This window comes from Tasmannia lanceolata, unplaced genomic scaffold (assembly GCF_043159265.1).
Source record: "Tasmannia lanceolata isolate RefF3 unplaced genomic scaffold, GAP_Taslan_0.1 ptg000489l, whole genome shotgun sequence".
NCBI lineage: Eukaryota > Viridiplantae > Streptophyta > Magnoliopsida > Canellales > Winteraceae > Tasmannia > Tasmannia lanceolata.
Genome location: NW_027519162.1, coordinates 13,215 through 26,311, shown reverse-complemented (window position 1 = coordinate 26,311; position 13,097 = coordinate 13,215). Strand labels below are relative to the sequence as shown.

Sequence of the window (13,097 nt, the reverse complement as noted above, 5' to 3'; positions counted from 1 at the left end):
GTCAATCGATCTTTCTTTTTATCTTATCCTCTCTTTTGCTCCTTGATGGCCAAACGATTGGATCTTTCATAACCATCCAATTTCTCTCTCCTTTTGCCACTCCTTTCGGATTTCATCATCAATATTCTTCAAAAATATCCCTTCAATTATTCCTGGGCTGTGGGTAGCCAGCCAAACATTTCGAAATAATTGATTGATCGAGGGGGAGTTTTTTTGTCTCAAAATCCGAATAATATTCATTACTTCAAGTGGTTGCATTCATCGAAAGGAACAAATGAAGATGCAATTGGTTCGAATTTGACCATGGGATATCTGGAAACAATATTTGATTATTTCTTTCATTTGAAATGGGCCCTTATTTTTTCATTTCATTTTTATTTGATTCTATTTCTATATTCTTTCCAGATCCAAGGACTAAACAATGAAAAAAAAAAAGTGCCAAAAAAGAAAAAAGCATTGACTCCCCTCCCATATCTTGCATCTATAGTCTTTTTGCCCTGGTGGATCTCTCTCTCATTTAATAAAAGTCTGGAACCTTGGGTTACTCATTGGTGGAATACCAGGCAATCCGAAACTTTTTTGAATGATATTCAAGAAAATAACGTTCTAGAAAGATTCATAGAATTAGAAGAACTATTCCTGTTGGACGAAATGATAAAGGACTACCAGGAGACACAGATACAAAAGTTTCGTATAGGAATCCACAAAGAAACGATACAATTGATCAAAATGCACAATGAAGATCATATCCATATCATTTTGGATTTCTCGGCAAATATAATCTGTTTCGCTATTCTAAGCGGTTATTCTATTCTGGGTAATGAAGAACTTCTCATTTTGAATTCTTGGGTTCAGGAATTCCTCTATAACTTAAGTGACACAATAAAAGCTTTTTCTATTCTTTTATTAACTGATTTATGTATCGGATTCCACTCGCCTTATGGTTGGGAACTAATGATTGGCTCGATCTACAAAGATTTTGGATTTTCCCATAACGATCAAATTATATCTGGTCTTGTTTCTACCTTTCCAGTCATTCTAGATACAATTTTGAAATATTGGATCTTCCATTATTTAAATCGTGTATCTCCTTCACTTGTAGTCATTTATCATTCAATGAATGAATGAAGAACTCATTTGATCCGCTGATATCAATCAAATAATCCCACTCTTTATACTTTTACCCGTCCAGGGAATTCGATTCCTCCTATATTCCAGTACAATTATTCCAGTACAATATCAGAATCGTGGATAGGGAACTATACTATACTAACTATATTAGCTACCTACCTAATTTATTGTAGAAATTTCCGGGATCAATGATTGGACCATGCAAAATAGAAATACCTTTTCTTGGGTAAAGGAACAAATGACTCGATTCATTTCCGTATCGATCATGATATATGTAATAACTAGGACATCTATTTCAAATGCATATCCTATTTTTGCGCAGCAGGGTTATGAAAATCCACGAGAAGCAACTGGGCGTATTGTATGTGCCAATTGCCATTTAGCTAATAAACCCGTGGATATTGAGGTTCCACAAGCTGTGCTTCCTGATACTGTATTTGAAGCAGTTGTTAGAATCCCTTATGATATGCAACTGAAACAAGTTCTTGCTAATGGTAAAAAGGGGTCTTTGAATGTGGGGGCTGTTCTTATTTTACCCGATGGATTCGAATTAGCTCCCCCCGATCGTATTTCTCCCGAGATGAAAGAAAAGATAGGCACTCTGTCTTTTCAGAGTTATCGCCCCACTAAAAAAAATATTCTTGTGATAGGTCCTGTTCCTGGTCAGAAATATAGTGAAATCGTCTTTCCCATTCTTTCTCCGGACCCTGCTACTAAGAAAGACGTTAACTTCTTAAAATATCCTATATACGTAGGTGGGAACAGGGGAAGGGGCCAGATTTATCCCGATGGGGGTAAGAGTAACAATACAGTCTATAATGCTACAGGAGCGGGTATAGTAAGCAGAATAGTACGTAAAGAAAAAGGGGGGTATGAAATAACCATAGCTGATGCATCGGATGGACACCAAGTAATTGATATTATACCTCCAGGACCGGAACTTCTTGTTTCAGAGGGTGAATCTATCAAGCTTGATCAACCATTAACGAGTAATCCTAATGTGGGTGGATTTGGTCAGGGAGATGCAGAAATAGTACTTCAAGATCCATTACGTGTCCAAGGGTTGTTGTTCTTTTTGGTATCTGTTATTCTGGCACAAATCTTTTTGGTTCTTAAAAAGAAACAGTTTGAGAAGGTTCAATTGTCCGAAATGAATTTCTAGATACATGGATCCATCAAATTGGTAAAAAGAGACGAACTATTGTTGATCGATGCAATTATGTATGATCAAAAAAATAATGAAAAGCTTTTTTCTTTATACTGTTTTTCGGCGAGATGTCAGGAATTGTTTGTGCCCCGTTCCTAGTAATAATATGTATATTCTGAAGAAGGCTACTTGACATTTTTTTTTTTTTCAAAAAAAAAATTGGAGTGGTGTGACTATGCCAGGCCTCTTAATCCCAGATTATAAATGCCATGTAATGCATCAATAGTTTTTGATTCTATTGTACCTAATAGAATCGAATTCTATTAGATAATAGGCAAGGAAGAAAATAAATGGCAAGGAATAAATGAAAGTAACAAATGATTCTAGGAGGGATTGCTCGTCTTACTAATCTTCCACACAAGAAAAGGAATTTTTCACCCTTTTCCTGTGTGGAAATAATAATGATTCTTGATCCTGTTCGTTAAAGATTACGATTTTCTTTTCCAGGACTATTATAACCTCTTTCTTTAGATTCATAAGCAGTAGTGGACAAACAAAAAAAAAGGGGGGGGCGGGGGGAATCACTCATTGAGCAAATAGAACTTCTTCAATGAACTTATAAAAAAAAAAAAAGCAAATTTTCGCTGTGATGAGATAATCAATAAGGATTTGGATATGTGCAAAAATCCAAGATTTTCACTTTTTTTTTTTCACCACACTCGGGCATTAAATTAAGTGTCTTTTGCTTGAAATTTTATTTATGGAGTAAGGTTCATTTCCATACTAATTGGAATTGATTTGAAGAATGTCTCATCTGTAGAAATCCATATTGTGTCATCCATAAAATCGATTGATTCCTTCTTTCTTCTTGCTTCGGAAGAGTCCGTCCATACTATAGAGGAACAGATACTATGACAATCAAGGGATTAAATTCTTCAAAAACATCATTAGAAACAAAGGAATGGGGTGGTTTTAAACATCGGATCGAAGCAAAGGATCCGTTTTGTCATTTCTACGAATCAAATATTCTTCTTATGTTGACTGAATGAATTTCCAACCTTTATGTTATGAAATGGATCAAAGTCTCGCTGGAAGAGTAAGAACTCAACAGGACCTTACCCCTCTTTGTTTTGTCTGATTCGAGGGGTAAGGTCCTGTTGAGTTCTTACTTTTTCATGTCCACAATCCGGTTCTCATCCGATCACTATAGGGATGAGCCCAATCCGGAGTATGAACCGTAAAAGAAAATACCTATTGAACCAATCACAGGAATACCAGTTACAGTACCTATCAGCCAAAGAGGAATCCTTCCAGTAGTATCGGCCATTTACCCCGCTTCCCTCCACATTTCATCAAGTGGTCATGCTAGAGACATAAACAGTCATGGATAATTATGAGGATGATATCCTTCCGAATGGGATAAGAGAATTCCTACTATTCTCTTTCTTTCTCTCAATTGAAGAAATAATTGGAAAATAAAACAGCAAGTACAAAAATGAGTAATAACCCCCAGTAGAGGCTGGTACGATTCAATTCAACATTTTGTTCGTTCGGGTTTGATTGTGTCGTAGCTCTATAATTCAGATTAGGTTTATCGTTGGATGAACTGCATTGCTGATATTGACCCCAAAAAAGAAACGGTAGGTACAGCCAGTCCGTGAACGGCCAACCAGCGCACTGTAAAAATTGGATAGGTTCGATCTATGGTCATTGAGGCCTCCTAAAAGGATCTACTAAATTCATCGAGTTGTTCCAAAGGGTCAAAACGGCCAGTTATTAATGGAATCCCCTGTCGGCTCTCTGTGAAATACTCGTTTGGCCGAGGGCTTCCAAACACATCATAAGCTAAACCCGTGCTGACGAATAACCAACCCGCAATGAATAGGGAAGGTATAGTAATACTATGAATAACCCAGTATCGAATACTGGTGATAATATCAGCAAAAGAACGTTCTCCCGTGCTTCCAGACATGCTGAGCTCCACATATTCTTGTACAGTCAAAGGGGGATCGATTCCTTGAAAGATGGGATCAGTAAATGGAAAACTACTGATATTTCATCTTTGTGAGATCGTCAATATTGTACCGAAGGTGTATTTAGAGTATACCGAATCAGTATAGCTATCCTTCCTCTGACACAGCAACGCAGTTTCAATCAGTATCGAAAAGAAATGGTACATAATTCCCCTTTTCCTTTCTTGTTACTTGTCTATGCGGAACCGCGTGTCATTCAATCAAAAATTGATCAAATTTCTGTAGTATAGGGTTTCAAGTATTGGCTTTGGACTAGAAACTGAAGTTCTTAGTAAAGTTTGAGTCAACGGGTTCTAGTTCTAATAATTAATGAACGAGATTATCATATTCCACACAATTCAATTAGATGCAAAATATAGAAATCCCCTCTCATGGTTGTAGAAAAGATATTTTTCTTTTTTTCTAATCCTTTCATTTCAAGTAATTGGTTGGTTCTACAGTAGTAGATAGTATTCGATGAAAGAAAGAGAAGAAACAATAAATAGTTTGAACAATCAATATTCGTGATGCAACCATTACTGGATTAGATCCAAAGGTTCCTTCTTGACCTAGCTACAAGGATGGAACTCCATGATATGGAAAGACAGACTGTGGAACCTAAAAGGATAATAGGAATTGATAAATTGAAAAAGAAAAGAAATAAATGGTCAAAATGGAAATTCTTTTGAAATCCAATTCTTTTATTCTATAGTTATTCAAAGATAATTTCATTTTTGAATGAAGTTACACGACACAGTTCTTCTGACTATTACTTTACTCACGAGTTGCTCAATGAATCTGTTGATTTGAAATCCCGACATTGGTAGATGTCACAGATGATAAATCAATCTTTTTTTTTTTTTCTACCTCTGCTACTCTATCTTTGTCAGTGCCGTCTATAATGACTGATGAATCAAGAACTTTCAATTGGAACTGATTCTGTCAATTGGTATTTTTTCTGATCATCACATCTCGCAAAAATTGAAACTTAGGTAAGTGCTTTATAAACATATGTAAAAAAAAAAGAACGTATCTCATTTAGCTCCTTCATGCCCACTATAACTAGTTATTTCGGTTTTCTACTAGCTGCTTCAACTATAACCCCAGCTCTATTGATTGGTCTGAGCAAGATACGACTTATTTGAAATTAATTGAATGAATAATTCATCAAAATAAATAGTTCTGTGAGATTTCAGGTATTCGATAGTTCCTTCCCGCGTTAATTACCAATTCTTGATCATTGAGATTCATGGGTGATTCGGAGTAATATTTAGGGATAGATATTACCTCTATTTTTACCCTTTCCAACAAATTGAAATGATTGAAGTTTTTCTATTTGGAATCGTCTTAGGTCTAATTCCTATTACTTTGGCCGGATTATTCGTAACTGCATATTTACAATACAGACGCGGAGATCAGTTGGACCTTTGATTGAGTAACATCTCTTTTTTGATTGACCTCCTTCTTAAGCTGCAGGAGGTCAAATTCAGGTTGCAGTTCAAGTTAGTAAAGTTATTTTATTGTGATTCAACATTACAAAAACAGAATCACGCTCTGTAGGATTTGAACCTACGACATCGGGTTTTGGAGACCCACGTTCTACCGAACTGAACTAAGAGCGCTTTCTTATGACAGGAGATACAACTGTAAAGAAAGGGATTCTTTTTGTACCCCCAATACACCTTGCATGCATGTAGTATCATAAAATGCAAAATTATGTCCAGTCCAGTCCAATTTGAATCGATCTCAACTGATCCCTCGTTACTGCCCATAGGAGAAGTAATAGGTAGGGATGACAGGATTTGAACCCGTGACATTTTGTACCCAAAACAAACGCGCTACCAAGCTGCGCTACATCCCTTTCAATTGTTGTACAGTTTCATTGTAGGGAATCCTTGTCTTGTTTTCCACATCGTTATTTCCTAATATCTAGAGACAATTTCTCTTGCCATTTCTTCTTTTTGATTTCATATAATCAAAGAATTATATACATATGAAACCTAACGTATAAAAAAATGAATATTTATCGGTAATGCTCAGTAAGAAAGGGTCATCTTTTTCTGTTTTAGGGACAAGTAGATCTAATCCACCGGATTATTGTACATATTCATTTTCATTTTAGTTCGGGATTAGGGATTTCGTGTACAAATACAAGTGATCTTTAGCTACAGATACATCTGATCATATATGTATTCCAATAAAGAAGGAGGATTTTCAATGCGAGATATAAAAACATATCTCTCCGTGGCACCTGTGCTAACTACGCTATGGTTCGGGTCTTTAGCAGGTCTATTGATAGAGATCAATCGTTTATTCCCAGATGCGTTGACATTCCCCTTTTTTTCATTCTAGTTATTGACATGGGAAGGGGTGAAGAAGATTAGAGATACAACAAATTCTCTGTGACTAATCCACCCTTTTGAATTTTTTTTTTAAGTTGTTTAGGAAGGAAAGAGAAAGAAAAGTGGATTAAACCTCAGCGAAACTCGGGCTCAGCATAGAATTAATAGAGGGAGAACAGAAATAGAAATGTGGGTCTAGGACAGGCTGTTCAAGAGCATACAAGATAGTAAATGAAATACTGACTGGGATTAGAAATAATGGATAGTTAGAAATAATTGTATTACTTATTATTACTCTATTGATTGCAGCGAAATCTTTCATAATTGGATTTCGAGTTATCAGTTAGCAACTTCTATTTATTTTTCCTTCTTTTCGTATTCTTCGATTCAGATCGAAAATAGAAGAGTGGAGGGAATCCAAAATCCAAAGGAGGTTCATGGCCAAGGGTAAAGATGTCAGAATAAGAGTTATTTTGGAATGTACCAGTTGTGTCCGAAATGATTTAAATAAGGAATCGCGGGGCATTTCCAGATATATTACTCAAAAGAATCGACACAATACGCCTAGTCGATTGGACTTGAGAAAATTCTGTCCTTATTGTTACAAGCATACGATTCATGGGGAGATAAAGAAATAGATCGAACAGAATAGAATGTCTGTTCCACCCTTCCAAGGAACAGGACAAAATTACATATAGATAGATATATAAAATATAAACAAATCAAGTACTATTACTATTTCGGTCGGATCCGAAACCGAAATGAATGAAGAAATAAGATTTTAGAGATAAGGAATAAATCATGGATAAATCCAAGCGACCCTTTCGTAAATCCAAGCGATCTTTTCGTAGGCGTTTGCCCCCAATTGGATCGGGGGATCGAATTGATTATAGAAATATGAGTTTAATTAGTCGATTTATTAGTGAACAAGGAAAAATATTATCTAGACGAGTGAATAGATTGACCTTGAAACAACAACGATTAATTACTATTGCTATAAAACAAGCTCGTATTTTATCTTCGTTACCTTTTCTTAATAATGAGAAACAATTTGAAAGAACCGAGTCGACCCCTAGAACTGCTGGTCCTAAAACCAGAAATAAATAGGCCTACTTCTCAATTGAATCAAAACTCTAATTGGAATTCAAACTCAGATTGAGGTTTTGTTCGAAAAAGCCGAGATACTTGATTGTCGCGTCGTAAGAAAAAAAAAAAAAGAATGAATGGGGAAGAAAAAATATTTTTTTTTATTGAAAAGTGTTCGTTCATTTCTAATATTTATCATATTCATTTCTACTCTACCTTCCCGGAGTTCATTCTCCGGGGAACTCCGTTTAAATCATTTCGGTGAATTCGTTCCAGTCGCCTTATTTGATAATCTCATTTGAAATCATGTAAATGCAATTCCTATTTGATATAGCTATTTGTGCAAGTATTTTACGATTAAGAAGCAACTGCCTCTTGTACAGATCGTGCATTAATCGACTATAACTATAGGATACCCCATTTTCACGAGTTACTGCATTTATCCGAGTGATCCACAAACGACGAAAATCTCTCTTTTGCCTGCATCTATCCCGATGACTGGAAACCAAAGCTCTCATTTTCTGTTGAGTAGTAGTTCGAGTAAGTCTTGAATGAGCCCCTCGAAAGGTTGATGCAAATAAACGAATTTTTGTTCGACGTCTCCGAGCTATATATCCCCGCCTAACTCTGGTCATTGAATCAAATGAAACCTTGATGAATAACTAATTGATTTCTTTTCTTTCAGTCATTCTTTTCCCCTCCCCTAGTTTATTAGTAACAAAACGGATTCTTCCGATGTATAAAATAAAAATTCCAATGGCTTTTGCTACTATGACCTTCCCAACCACGATTTTTGATTTCTTCCAGGCATTTCACCTCGGAATAAGAAATTGTACCGATATTAGATATAAAATATCTAGTAAATAGGTAGTAATAAATAGAGAAAAATGGAGAAATAAATAAATAGTGGCTTCCATCGTTTCTATGATTACTTCTTAAACGGTGAGGTCCTCTCTATACACCGGAGCTCCTTCCCCCATTTAATCAATGTTATTAGTAACTTGTACAGTTCACACTCTTTGGCTCTACCCATAAAATTATCCAGTATATAGGTCTTTTCACAATGAGATCCATCCATACAGTGACGGCATTTAATTATGAAGGTTGGCTAGGTAGCTAACCCTGTTAGTCCGTTCTTGCAAGAGTAGAAGCATAATCTTTCTGCTTTTAAAATACTATTTTCCCCGCTTAATGGATAACCATTTGCTACCAATGGGGAATTGATTTTCATCTCAAATCGAGGTGATTGGATTTGCACCAATGGAAACCATAAATTCCATACACAATAGAGGTATATGATAGATCTTTATTTTGAGATAGTGAATGGAATGGAGTTCTTCCATTCTATCCTACTCATTGGTACTGGTCATTGATACTGGAAAAATCGTCTCATTTGTTCCAGATCATGATCTGAACGAGTCGCACATACACCCTAGTACATGTTCCTCGACGCTGAGGACATCCTCGAAGGGCAGGGGATTTCGTGACATTTTTGATTGGCTGTCTTGTGTTTCTAATAAGTTGTTTAATAGTTGGCATGCTGAATCGTATACAGAATGGGCTGGTTTAGATCGATCCTAACCGGATGATTATGAATTACTTCCATTTCATATAATATTTTACCAGGTTAAGAAGATAAAATATCAAATCACGGCTCATTCGAATTATGGTTCGAAATGGAATCAAGAATTTATGTGAAATCCCCGGTATTTTCGACCGCGACAACATCAACAATGCCATGGGCTTGGGCTTCTGTTGCTGACATAAAAACATCCCTTTCCATGTCTTCGGATATAACCCATAAAGGCTTGCCGGTTCTTTGTACATAAACCCTTGTGAGGGTTTCGCGGAGTTTCAGTAGTTCTTCCGCTTCCAGGATAAATTCTCCTGTGGGTGCCTCATAAAAAGAACTAGCAGGTTGGTGGATCATAACCCTGATGATATAACATAATGAACGGTTCCTCTATCTCGCACGATCGGTCGAAGGGAAGGGATAAAGAATAACAAGAATAAAAAGATAGAATTAGAATTGAACAACCGTACAGGCATCTTTTATGCATTGCATACGGCTCCGCAATGGAATTTCCTTTTCCCTTCCATCGAAGAAAGAGACAAATAGAATCCATCAGACCCAGATCGTTGAATGATCCATTTACCATCTTTCCTTTCGGAGGAGTCAAAAAATACTATGATGGTTCCGTTGCTTTATATATTTATCTCGTCTGTGATTCAGCAATCCCAAAGTTTCTTTATGATCCGATCAAATAAGGAAAAAATGATCTTTTTTTTTTTTCATTTTCGTACTCTTTCATAACATAAATATCGGAAAGAGGCTTCTGGTGTGAAAGCAAAAAAAAGGTTTGTGACGCTGAAATGGACCCCCGATACATAAGATCAAATCGTAAATAACCTTTGTTTCATACTACTATCTCGATATATAATCTCATGTTATGTTATGAAAAAAAAATAATAGTTTGCTCATATCGAACTCGAAGTGCCATGCTATTATTACTTATTATTCATATTCCATATGGCGAAGGCATAGTCTTCTTTTTTTTTTCTCAAATAAAAAAAAACTCATTGGCGCCAAGCGTGAGGGAATGCTAGACGTTTGGTAATTTCTCCTCCGACTAGGAGAAAAGATCCCATTGAAGCGGCTAATCCCATGCATATTGTATGTATGTCTGGTGGCACAAATTGCATAGTATCATAAATAGCTATTCCTGGTATTACCCATCCGCCGGGAGAGTTTATAAACAAATACAGATCCCTGGTATCATCCTCTATACTGAGATATACCATGAGACCAACAAGTTGATTCGAGATCTCGCTATCAACCTCTTGTCCTAAAAAAAGTAATCTTTCTCGATGAAGTCGGTTGATTAGGACAAAATTGTATCCCTTAGGAACCGCACACGCACCTTTGGATGCATACGGTTCAAAAAATCAAAATTGCGAAAAAAAAAAAAGAATTCATTGAACTTATCGAACTAACCCCTCATTGATGTATTCTTTCATCGAGATCCAAATCACGATGTAATTTTCTTGTTCCTAAATGGGCCTCTTCAATTCTTTTAGGTTTATGCTCTACTCCGGGTAAAGATCTGCCCGAATTCTATTTGCACATATAGGACAAATGATCACAGTACCGCTTCTTTTTGTTCCGACTTCTTTTTTTTTTTCAATTCGTTTTCATGTTCATGCCTTCCGCCAAATATTCGACTAATCATATTATTCCATTAATTGGTAGTTTTAGAGGTATAAATAGGGATCATTTATGATACGAGTAGTAATCATACATAGATTACCAATTTGGTATTTTTTGAACGGAGCCTGGATACTTCATTTTATTGGTCCAAGCCAACCATAAATTCTTCTAATTGAGAATATTGATCCCCAACCAACAAATAAATTGATCTAATTGCATTGCACTTCACGCTCCGAATTGAATTATTGATGGTTTAATCAATCTTTCTTGGGTGAAACAGAGGATATCTCGATCGGGGGAGAGAACGGGGAAATCCCATATGACCCAATATGTCTGACAAGTCGCACTATACGTCAACCCAAACTGCATCTTCCTCTCCAGGACTCCGAAAAGGTACTTTTGGAACACCAATAGGCATAAAATGAAAGAAAAATTAAGTACTCTATTTCACTTTGATGTGGAAACGTAACAATGGGTTTATTGTCTTCATAATATTGTCGTTTATCGTATTTTATCCATAGATTGGAAGGTTCATGGAGAAGACGGGTTGAATAAAGGAAAATTCGTACAAATGGATCGTTCGAAGGATGAACAAGTATCTATGCATTCGCTCACAAAAATAGGATCAATCCCCCCATTGCGTATTGGTACTTATCGAGTATAGAATAGATCTGCTTCTCTTTGTTCCTACGAACAGAATTGTTAAATTATTACCAATGGAACGGAATAAATATTAACTCTTGCTTTGAGATAATCCACTGAAAAGGCGAGGTCCATAGCATCAATCAGTCTTTTCCAATGTGATAAAGTTACATAGTGTCTATTTTTTCTTTGATAAAATAAGGGGTATTTCCATGGGTTTGCCTTGGTATCGTGTTCATACCGTCGTATTGAATGATCCCGGTCGGTTACTTTCTGTCCATATAATGCATACAGCTCTAGTTTCTGGTTGGGCCGGTTCGATGGCTCTATACGAATTAGCCGTTTTTGATCCCTCTGATCCCGTCCTTGATCCAATGTGGAGACAAGGTATGTTCGTTATACCCTTCATGACTCGTTTAGGGATAACCAATTCATGGGGTGGTTGGAGTATCACAGGAGGAACTATAACGAATCCGGGTATTTGGAGTTACGAAGGTGTGGCTGGGGCACATATTGTGTTTTCTGGCTTGTGCTTCTTAGCAGCCATCTGGCATTGGGTGTATTGGGACCTAGAAATATTCTGTGATGAACGTACGGGAAAACCCTCTTTGGATTTGCCCAAGATCTTTGGAATTCATTTATTTCTCTCAGGGGTGGCTTGCTTTGGGTTTGGCGCATTTCATGTAACAGGCTTGTATGGTCCTGGAATATGGGTGTCCGATCCTTATGGTCTAACCGGAAAAGTACAATCTGTAAATCCAGCGTGGGGCGCAGAAGGTTTTGATCCTTTTGTTCCGGGAGGAATAGCCTCTCATCATATTGCAGCGGGGACATTGGGGATATTGGCGGGACTATTCCATCTTAGTGTCCGCCCGCCCCAACGTTTATACAAAGGATTACGTATGGGCAATATTGAAACTGTACTTTCTAGTAGTATCGCTGCTGTCTTTTTTGCAGCTTTCGTCGTTGCTGGAACTATGTGGTATGGTTCAGCAACTACTCCCATAGAATTATTTGGTCCCACTCGTTATCAGTGGGATCAGGGATACTTCCAGCAAGAAATATATCGAAGAGTTGGAGCCGGGCTAGCCGAAAATCTGAGTTTATCGGAAGCTTGGTCTAAAATTCCCGAAAAATTAGCTTTTTATGATTACATCGGTAATAATCCGGCGAAGGGGGGATTATTCAGAGCAGGCTCAATGGACAATGGGGATGGAATAGCTGTTGGATGGTTAGGACACCCCATCTTTAGAGATAAAGAGGGGCATGAGCTTTTTGTACGTCGTATGCCTACTTTTTTTGAAACATTTCCGGTGGTTTTGGTAGACGGAGACGGAATTGTGAGAGCGGATGTTCCTTTTAGAAGGGCAGAATCGAAGTATAGTGTCGAACAAGTAGGTGTAACTGTTGAGTTCTATGGTGGCGAACTCAATGGGGTCAGTTATGGCGATCCTGCTACTGTGAAAAAATATGCTAGACGTGCCCAATTGGGTGAAATTTTTGAATTAGATCGTGCTACTTTGAAATCC

General features: G+C 37.0%; 2 non-coding genes across 2 annotated transcripts; both read right to left on the bottom strand.

Moving 5' to 3' along the window:
- Positions 1-5,838: 5,838 nt before the first annotated feature.
- On the bottom strand, positions 5,839-5,912 carry TRNAW-CCA (transfer RNA tryptophan (anticodon CCA)). Its single transcript has one exon. It is a non-coding gene; the product is annotated as a tRNA-Trp (tRNA).
- Positions 5,913-6,077: 165 nt separating this feature from the next.
- On the bottom strand, positions 6,078-6,151 carry TRNAP-UGG (transfer RNA proline (anticodon UGG)). Its single transcript has one exon. It is a non-coding gene; the product is annotated as a tRNA-Pro (tRNA).
- Positions 6,152-13,097: the final 6,946 nt, after the last annotated feature.